This window comes from Sphaerodactylus townsendi, linkage group LG03, assembly GCF_021028975.2.
Source record: "Sphaerodactylus townsendi isolate TG3544 linkage group LG03, MPM_Stown_v2.3, whole genome shotgun sequence".
Lineage (NCBI taxonomy): Eukaryota > Metazoa > Chordata > Lepidosauria > Squamata > Sphaerodactylidae > Sphaerodactylus > Sphaerodactylus townsendi.
In genome coordinates, this window is record NC_059427.1 from 15,401,640 (window position 1) to 15,410,808 (window position 9,169).

The following is a 9,169-nucleotide window of genomic DNA, read 5'->3' on the forward strand; positions in this document are numbered from 1 at the left end:
GAACCAATCAGTAAGTGTTGGGTGGAACTTGCTATGCAAGGTGTGGTTGATAGAGTAGTGTGACATGGGGTGGGGGTGGGTTTTGGTGTCACCTGCAAATTTGATAAGCATGCCCTCTATTCCATCATCCAAGTCATTTATAAAAAAATACTATGGGTCTGGCTAATGCTGCTGCTGTGGCAATTGGTCCTTCTCTAATACAGTCCCAAGTAACCCAAACAGATGTCCATGGAGGTCCAACATCCCATAGCCTTTGGGAGCAGCAGTGGCATAGTACAGAGCAGATGCACTCTGGATCTGGAAGAACCGGGTTTGATTCCCCAGCTCTGCAGCTTGAGTTGTGGAGGGCTTATCTGGGGAATTCAGGTTGGGGCCTGTGCACTCCCCACATACACCAGCCAGGTGACCTGGGACAGTCAAGATTGGAGCTCTCAGCTCCCACCCACCACAGGGTATGAGCCAGAGGTGGGGGTGAAGGGCAGGAGGTTATAAGTCTCTTTGAGTTCCTACAGGAGAGAAAGGGGAATATAACCAAACCCTCCTCCCTCCTCTTCTTCTTCTTTGGGGTGGTCAAATGGAACCTCTTCCCTTTCAATTCAAATTATTATATGGTGCTGTCTTGGTTTTTAGTATAAGGTAACCCTTTCCATTCCACAACGGAACTGTCCAGAGTGCCAATCCCGCTGTCCATGAGGCTGGTTGACACGCACAGTCCAGGCTTGAGTAAGGAAGAACTGGGGCAAGCAGGCTATCCCAGTCAGGCAGCAGAGGCAGTGTGGTGAGGCGCTCAGATCGAGGCCAGCTCCCTGGGCTTTTAAAGGGCCACGTACAAAAGAAGCGGAGGCAGTAGTGTTGGTTCGCCCCCACCCCGCGGATTTTCTTAAAAGAAAAAGGCAAACTCCAGCTTGCTTTTAGTAAAAGAGAGCTGTGGCAAATATGGGTGAGGAAGTGGGAAACTGGTGGTTGGATGTGAGGGAGAGCAGAGTGAGGTGTGTGAGGATGAGCTGGATGTGTATGAGAGTATTGTGTGTTGTGTGGTAGCAGTGGGTGAGGCACAGAGAGGGAAAGTTACCTGCATGTGAAGGGGGGGAACGCCACCTGACATCTCACACGGCAAAGTGTGTATGTGTTTCACTTCCACTCATATTACTTACCAGTATTACCTATTTACTGTTTTCACTGCTCATCTCTGCCCAACTGCACGAACATTCTAAGCCCTCATCCCAAGCCCTCAGGCCACAGACATGCTGCACAAACATTCTAAGGGTGACAGTTAAACACAGCCAGCTTCATGGCCTGGTGTGCCAGGAAAAAGTCAGGTATGGACTTTCGGTGATTTGAAGGTCCGATTACCTGCCCGCAACAGGGAGGGATGTCCTGTGAAAATTTGGGGGCAATCCGTCCAGCTGTTTCAAGTAGCAAGACCAACAAACGAATGGTTAGCTTTTTATATATATAGATTGAATAGCACTGGGCCCAGGACAGAACCCTGTGGTACCCCACTAGTCACTTCCCCCCAGATACAATGGGACGGCCAGGGGGTGGAAACCCTGCTTTATGTATTTTTGGCAGAATGTAAAATAGGGGAATTCGCGGAAATAACTGAATAAAGAAGTCAGCTATCTTTGCATTGATCCAGGCTGCTATTTGTGCTTCCTGTTCGGAAATGTTAATAATGGAGGTGATGTGATGTGTAGGATCCATGGTTAAAGGGGTATAGAAGGTGCGATCATTAAATTGACGCATCACTTCAGTGAGATAATCTCGTCTATTCAAACTCACTATTGCTCCTCCTTTATCAGCATCTTTGATGATTATGTTGCTATCTTGTCTTAAAGCATTGAGAATTTCATATTGGCTTTTAGAAAAATTATGAAAAATTCTCTTACCTGATGGTTTTTCAGCGTTAAGAATGTCTTTCATTACCATTTTTTCAAACACTTGAATTGCAGGATGGAGGATGGCAGGAGTAAATGTGGGTTCACCTGACTCACTGATACTCTTTGTTCTGGCATTAGTAGAAACTTCCACAAATCAGCATGTGAACAATCAGAGACGACTGCGGATCAAATCTTATTAAATTCACGGAATCGAAACTGCTGAACCCTTTGAATTTAATTTAAATTTTGACTTGACAGAATTAGTGGCTACAGTTGCAACCGGTTTTATCACAGTAATTAATGGCAAGATAGGTTAACGGACCATTGAAGGACACAAGCGGGTGAATACTGTTGATTTGTGAAAAGTGAATTTCTTTGAAATCTGTGTTACTTTTATGCAGCGGGATAGTTACAATGCTGTTCCTGGAGGGTAATTATTATTATAAATTTTAGATAATATTGTTTCCTCTGTTTTATCTGTGGTTAATAGTGGCCTTGGGGTGCTGTGTGGTTTCCGGGCTGTATGGCCGTCTTCTAGCTGCATTCTCTCCTGACGTTTTGCCTGCATCTGTGGTTGGCATCTTCAGAGGATCTGATAATAGGAATGGAAAGCCAGTGGAGTATATATACTGTGAGGTCAAAAGGTGAGGCCATCTGAATAGAGTAGCCTGGCATGTGAGTCACAGAGAAGTCTGTAGCATGGGAGTAACAATGAATATAGCAAGGTCAATAGGTGGATGGATCTGAATAAAAGTATCCTGAATACAGACATTTCTGAATAGAGACATTTCTTAGTGCTTGTTTAAAGTGTTTTCTGTTACATTTCAGCACATGGGTTCCATTTTTGTTTAGAATGGGAGCATGTTTTGCACTTAGGGCTTTCTTTCAGCATTCATATTGACTGTGTGTTACTTTAATTTTCATTAGCGCGATCAGCGCCAGGCTGTTTATTTTTTTCAGTTTGTTAAGCACTATTAGCGCTAGACAGCACTTCCATTGGGAGAGCATCATTTAAGCAACTCTATTTAAATAAATAGACACTACACATACAGATTCTTTACACAGTCCTTTATGTTAGCAAGTTTTTCTCACTGATGTTAGTCTTAGAGCATTCAGCTTTTTGACTTTTCAGTCTTCAGTCTTTTCACTGTAAGCCAAGGTATGGTATTGTATTTATGATTCCCAAGGCCTTTGATTATGGCAGGAGACATCTCACCAGCAGTCCTCTTACAAAGGCAGAGCTACCATGCGGTTTGGGGGGGATTGCTTAGCCACTTGCGCACGCCATTGGGGTCATGGGGGGGGCGGAAAATCACCCACACTGCTCCCCTTTCCCCCCTTTCCCCCCACTAGGCCCAGCGGAAGCTGCAGCTGGGTACCCCTGCCCAGCCCCACCCTTCCAGCCAGGCCTCGAGGCCCAGAGCAGCCCAGTCAGGCTACTTTTTTAGCTGGCTGCAAGAGCAGCTGGCTGGACTAAAGTTAGTGGGGGTGGGGGCAGGGGGTGAGGTCTTGCTAGGGTGGGTCCTCACAAGGGGCAGGACCCCACCCCACCCCAAAAGCCAGACCTAGCCAAGCTGCTTTTACTCTCTAACTCACCAACTAAGGTGTGTTAGTAGGGACACACACAGGGTTGAGCTGCGGGTCCGGGAACCATTTTTCCCCAGGGACCATTCCCCCCCACTCCACTGCTCTTCAACCTAACCTAAACTGACCTCTATTAGACATATCAGTAAAAATACAAAATACAGGACCAAGCGGGTGTTAAACAGGACATAAAACTGGACAAAGCAACAGAAGGTTGGTACAGAAGAGGTGATCAAGCTTCCATTATATCTTTGTCTTGAGCACGCCTAATAAAAATCCAGCGGTTTTTCCAGTTATCCCGCCATTGCTATTATTCAGCAGGTGAATAGTCTTTGTACGCTCCAACCAACTTTTTTTATTCCCTTGCGCCGGGACAAGTAGGGAGTCTAGGTCGGGTAGGAACCCAAGTGCTCTCCAGATGTTCAGGGACTCCACAATCACCACCCTACCAGCATGGGCAAGAAAACATAATATGTTCAACCATATCCTGGCAATATGCACATGCTCTATCTTGAAGTGGCATATCCAGCTGTCGGCCCTTAAGAACAGCAGAGGGGAATGCGTTACATCAATTTCGAGTGATGATCCATCTCTGCCTGGGCTCTGACAGTGGGGGTAGATATTTAGCTGTCAGGCTAATTTCAGGATAGATTCCACAGTGCAAGGGAGAACAAGATGTCCTGGCTGCACTCAACAGCAACTGGTATTCCTGGTCCAGTAGCCTTCTTTTTAGGGACAGCCAAATTTCATTTGCCGATTGCATTAAAAGGGCTTCTAAGGAGAGACCTAAAGAGGTTGTTTTGGTGTCTATATATTTCCACCATTCAGAGACTTGCAGTTCAGAGCGGGCTAAATGGGCGAGGCTTTTGGCCTCAGTATTAAAGCAAATATGAGATCAGAATTTTAAAGTAGTCATCCACCCTCTGGTTTCTAACAAGTGCTGTCCTGAGTTGAGACAGAACAGGGTACCCCAAAATTCTTGTATAGAAATTTGAATGGGACTCTACGATGGTTCCAAGCTCTAATCCAGCGGAACTCCATAAAGGAGTTGATGTGTCACCTTGCATTGAAAAAAAAGTTTTAAGGCTGCATGAATTCATGTCCTTTAGAGAAAAAGAACCGCACAACCGTATCAACAGAATTTTGACATCCCGAGATTGCTGCCTCTCTATGGTTTGCCCAATCTGCTCTAAAGTGGAAGTGAATGCCCAGGTATTAAAATATCTTAACTTGTTCTAGGCCAATGCTGCTATCTTAACTTGTTCTAGGCCTTAACTTGTTATCTTAAATATCTTAACTTGTTCTAGGCCAAGTAAGCTGGGATTAGACCTACTTGAAATAACCATTACTTTTGATTTGGCTGTATTTACTTCAAGCAGGTTGTTGAAGCAGTATTCATTAAATGCAGTTGAAAGACGTTTTACACCAACCTTAGATCTTGAAAGCAGAATGACGTTGTCTGCATAAAGCAGAATTGGTAACTGGGTGTTGCCCAAACTGGGACAGTGCGAGTGTACTTCCTTGAGAGTGGGTGCTAAGTCATTTAAAAACAAATTGAATAGAACAGGGGCCAAAACACATCCCTGTTTAACACCTTTTGCAAGGTGTTTAAAGGGATTTATTAAGTAGGTGGAGTCTAGTGTCTATACCCATTTTATCTAGTTTGTTCCAAAGCAACTTCCTGTCAACCGAATCGAAAGCCCCTTTCATATCTAAAAAGGCAGCATAGAGGTTAGACTTTCCTTCTTAAAAGTATTTTGAGGATATTAAATGAAGGACCATACAATGGTCTAAAGTAATCTTGCCTTTTTAAAATCCAATTTATTCCGGGCCCAAGATCCTATTTTGTTCCGGGCCCAAGATCCTATTTTGAATGCTGAAGCTGAGTGAACAAGAGGAGTGCATCCTAACAGCCGGACAGCATCACAGCTGACCCAGCCCCAACACCAATGCCTATTGGGGTGGACAGGTAGGTCCCAGGCCGCCGGGCGTTTGCCCCCTGTGGCCCCCTAACTGCTGGGTTGTCGGGCTCTCCTGCAGAGGCCTTCACGACATGCTCCTGAGACCTGACCAGAAGCCTAAACCCTGTTCGGAGGCCCCGAACCGCAGGGAGGTCCGTCGTGTATTTTCAGCCTCCCCACCAGGATGCACTCCTCTGCCCAAGCCGCTAGGGCTCTGACATGAGTGGCAGCACATCTGAAACCCCATCCCAAAACGTGGAGAGAGAGGGTGGAGTCCAGTTTGCTGAAAGGACACCAAAAGAGGGCGGAGGAGGCAACCGCGTGCTGCCTAATATATAGGGAGCGTGCTCCACCCATCCCCCTGTGCCTGATCCACGACATTGCCGGGTGGAAAAGCTCCACCGTATAGCCACCCAGGGCCATGCATACTCCGTACGTGAAATTCACCCCATGCCCTGCCCCTGTCATACCACGGGTCCTTGTTGACTCAAGAGTGCCATCATTTATGCCAGATATTGCAGATCCTTTTGGGTGAATAAACTACAAGACCCAAGCTTTGATTAGAAATTGGAGGCCACAGCCCTTTACTGAATGCTGAAGCTGAGCAAAACAGAGGAGCGCATCTTGACATCCGGACAGAGATACCACTTAACATTTAAATTTTCAGATGTAACAATTAACATTATTGTCAAGGGGCTTTTCCTACCCTGGACTGAAAAACCCTAACCCTAACCCTTCTCTGCGTCCAAGAAGGTAAATGCTGTTTGTTTCTCTTGGTTTCAACAAATTATCTTTCATAGATCTTTTGCCTGATCTTCATGTATCATCTTATGAATACATTTTGTTAATCTAAGTCACCATTATCATCAAGTTGTGATTAGCTCTTGTGAAATCCCACATTACTTAACAATATGATATTGGTCTATATGATTGTGGTAATTCTGGATCATTTCCTTCTTTATGAATTAAAGTCAGGTGTGCTTCTTGTCAATCACAGGAAAACTCCCCTCGAGACAAAGCTCATATATTTGTGATATTTTGTCTCCAGGTGGAGACAGGCTTTGACCTCAGCTGGTGTTTTTTACATCTGTTTTCGGTCTCATATTCCATCAGTCCACCCCAACATTTCATCTTTGTCTTCAGCTGTGCTTCCAGATGAGCTACATCTCAGGAGTTGCAGAAGTCAGAATTATTACAGCAACTGTAGTCAATAAAATTAAGAGGGCTAAAAAATAATCGTTTTTCACAGAGCTTGAATTTCCTCGAGACACATGACCTCTCTACGTCACCTGTTTTCCTTGGACGTACACCTTTTTTCACTGCAAAGAAGAGGACATTTTATATTACCATTCATAGCAAAAAAACCCCGTCCAAATATTAGAGAAAGTAAATAAGATCTTTTCAGAAAAGGGTTGGGTCTGGAACAGAGAGCAGGTTTTGCCTTTACTTCTACCAGCAAGCCTGGGGTTGGGAGAGGGTTTGGTGTGACATGCCCTTCGCTGTGCTGCTTGGAGTTAAAGAGAGAGCCTCGGTGACCCCTGTTTCTGGAAGAGATGGGGGAGGGCTTCTTGGGACAGAGGCAATATCCAGAGGCTACTGGAAGCAGAGGCTTTACAGTGTAGGGGGTGCCTATAGAGATGGGAACAGCTGTCCCCATCTGCTCAGGTGACCCTTTTACTGGCTCCCCTTTGTACAGCTGGGATCCAGCTTTTGCAAACCAAGTGGGGTGCGTGTGTGTGTATTACCTATGGGGATTGGGGAAAACTCTGATATCCAGAGAGAAGGACTATTTAAAGAAGAGCCCTTCAAGGGAAATTTGAATTCACTTTGGAAACTATCTAGCGTAAGAAAAAACAGTTGTGCTCCTAGAGGAGTAGGAAAAAGAATACTTTGTACAACAATTATTGGCTTGACAAAGGACTGCCGAAATAAAAACCTAATCTAGAGGTTGTATAGCCATACCTGACGGTGTACTGACTTACAAAAATCTTTCTTGTATATTTATGATTATAAGATAATGTTGAAATGTTACTCACCTAGTGAGTTGGAGTACGCATGGGTGTAATATTTGTGACAGTACCTGTTGTACACCTGCCTTGATTATTATGGTGGGGTCACATCGAATCAAGGCATTTTTTTCAGACTGGCAGTGGTTCTGTGTGGTCTCAGGTTGAGGGCTTTCACATTGTGTACTACTTCACCCTTTTCACTGGATATGCCAGTGATCTAACCTCAGACCTTCTGAATGCCAAATGGATACTCTACCACTGAGCCAGAACCCTTCCATCCTTCCCACATCCTGCAAATGAAAGAAGATGGAAGGTTGGGGTGTGATGGAGAAGCAGGCGGGAGAACCAGATCGTGATGTCAAGACCAGGGATCACGGGGTAATCAGCAGATTTCTTCAGTGTCAAGAGAGAGGAAGCTGTGTTTCTGCCCCTGCCCACGGTTCGGTGCATTGGAATCACTGCAGATGAAGAACACTCAGATTGGACACACTTTGCAGTGCAGGGAGTTTAGAATTTCCCCTTGGACCACTTTCCTGCCATCAATTTACCCTCCTACTGCTCTTTGCCCTGCGCTATTGTATCGTTTACTAACAGGAACCCTGTGGAGCAAAGAGAGGCAGAGAGAGACCCTTCCTCTCACGGTTGTCTACAACTTGCTTGCCTTGACATTAACAGGGATTAGGCTAGTGGGTTGTCATCACAATAGCCAAAGTACATGGTGGCCTGCCTATGTGTCAGTCTTTCAGAAGATATTTCCTCCAGAACATTCTCAGTTCCTTTTACAGTTAAGGCAGCAGCATGGGGATTTGTTGCTTTTAAGGAAGAAGGGGGATCAAATAGATGAAGAGTACCCAAACACTAGAAAACGTCTCGCTCCTTACCTCATGTAAGTGGGGCTTACCTCTTTGTCCAAGGCAGATGAAAACTAAGACCGCAAGTAGCCAAGCTGGAGCCATGGGTGTCCCTTATCCAAGAAAAAGCCCACTGCACCAGCGAGCCCTGTGGTGTAGAAACGGACCTTGTCAGAAGGCAGGGTGCTTTCAAAAAGTCTCTTGCCCAACCGGGGCTTAAGATAGGCAATTTAATGTAGGGGCTCTTGAAAATGTTTCAAGTGCTGCTCTTCAACAGCTGGTCAAGCCTAGGACCAGCTGCTCAACCTGAGATATCAGTTAAATAAGGCCAGATGAGATGTTATTGGGTCCTGAGGTCATCTGGTTCTACTAAAATTAAATGCTCCACTAAGCTTATATCTAGTGACCTTCCCCAGAGAAGTGATGCAGAGCAGTAGGTATCGGCTAGTGTTCCTGTAAACATCCCTTGACTTTTTTATCATCAAAAGGAACAGAAGTTTCCAAAATAATGCCAAATGCTATCAGTAGTTCAGCTAGATTCGACCTCAGCAGCATCTTAGAGACCAACAAGATTTTGGAGGGATCATCTTGGGAGAGCCAAAGGTCTCTTTGTCAACAGCGTTCATGTTGATTGAGCTAATTTGTCATCCTACTGACTGAACTTGCTGTTTGAGCTTGATTTTAGTTTGTTTTTTAACAAGAATCTCAGGGAGTAGATTGATGGCAAGTGATAGTAAGATTTATTGACATGGATTAGTTGAAAAAAAGTTACACCTGTCTAAATCCATGAAAGTCCATGGAATTTTGGAAGTTTGTAAATCAGTTTAGGACTGCATGGTTTATTTACTGGTTACATTTTTAAAAGGGGGGGGGAACATCCTGCT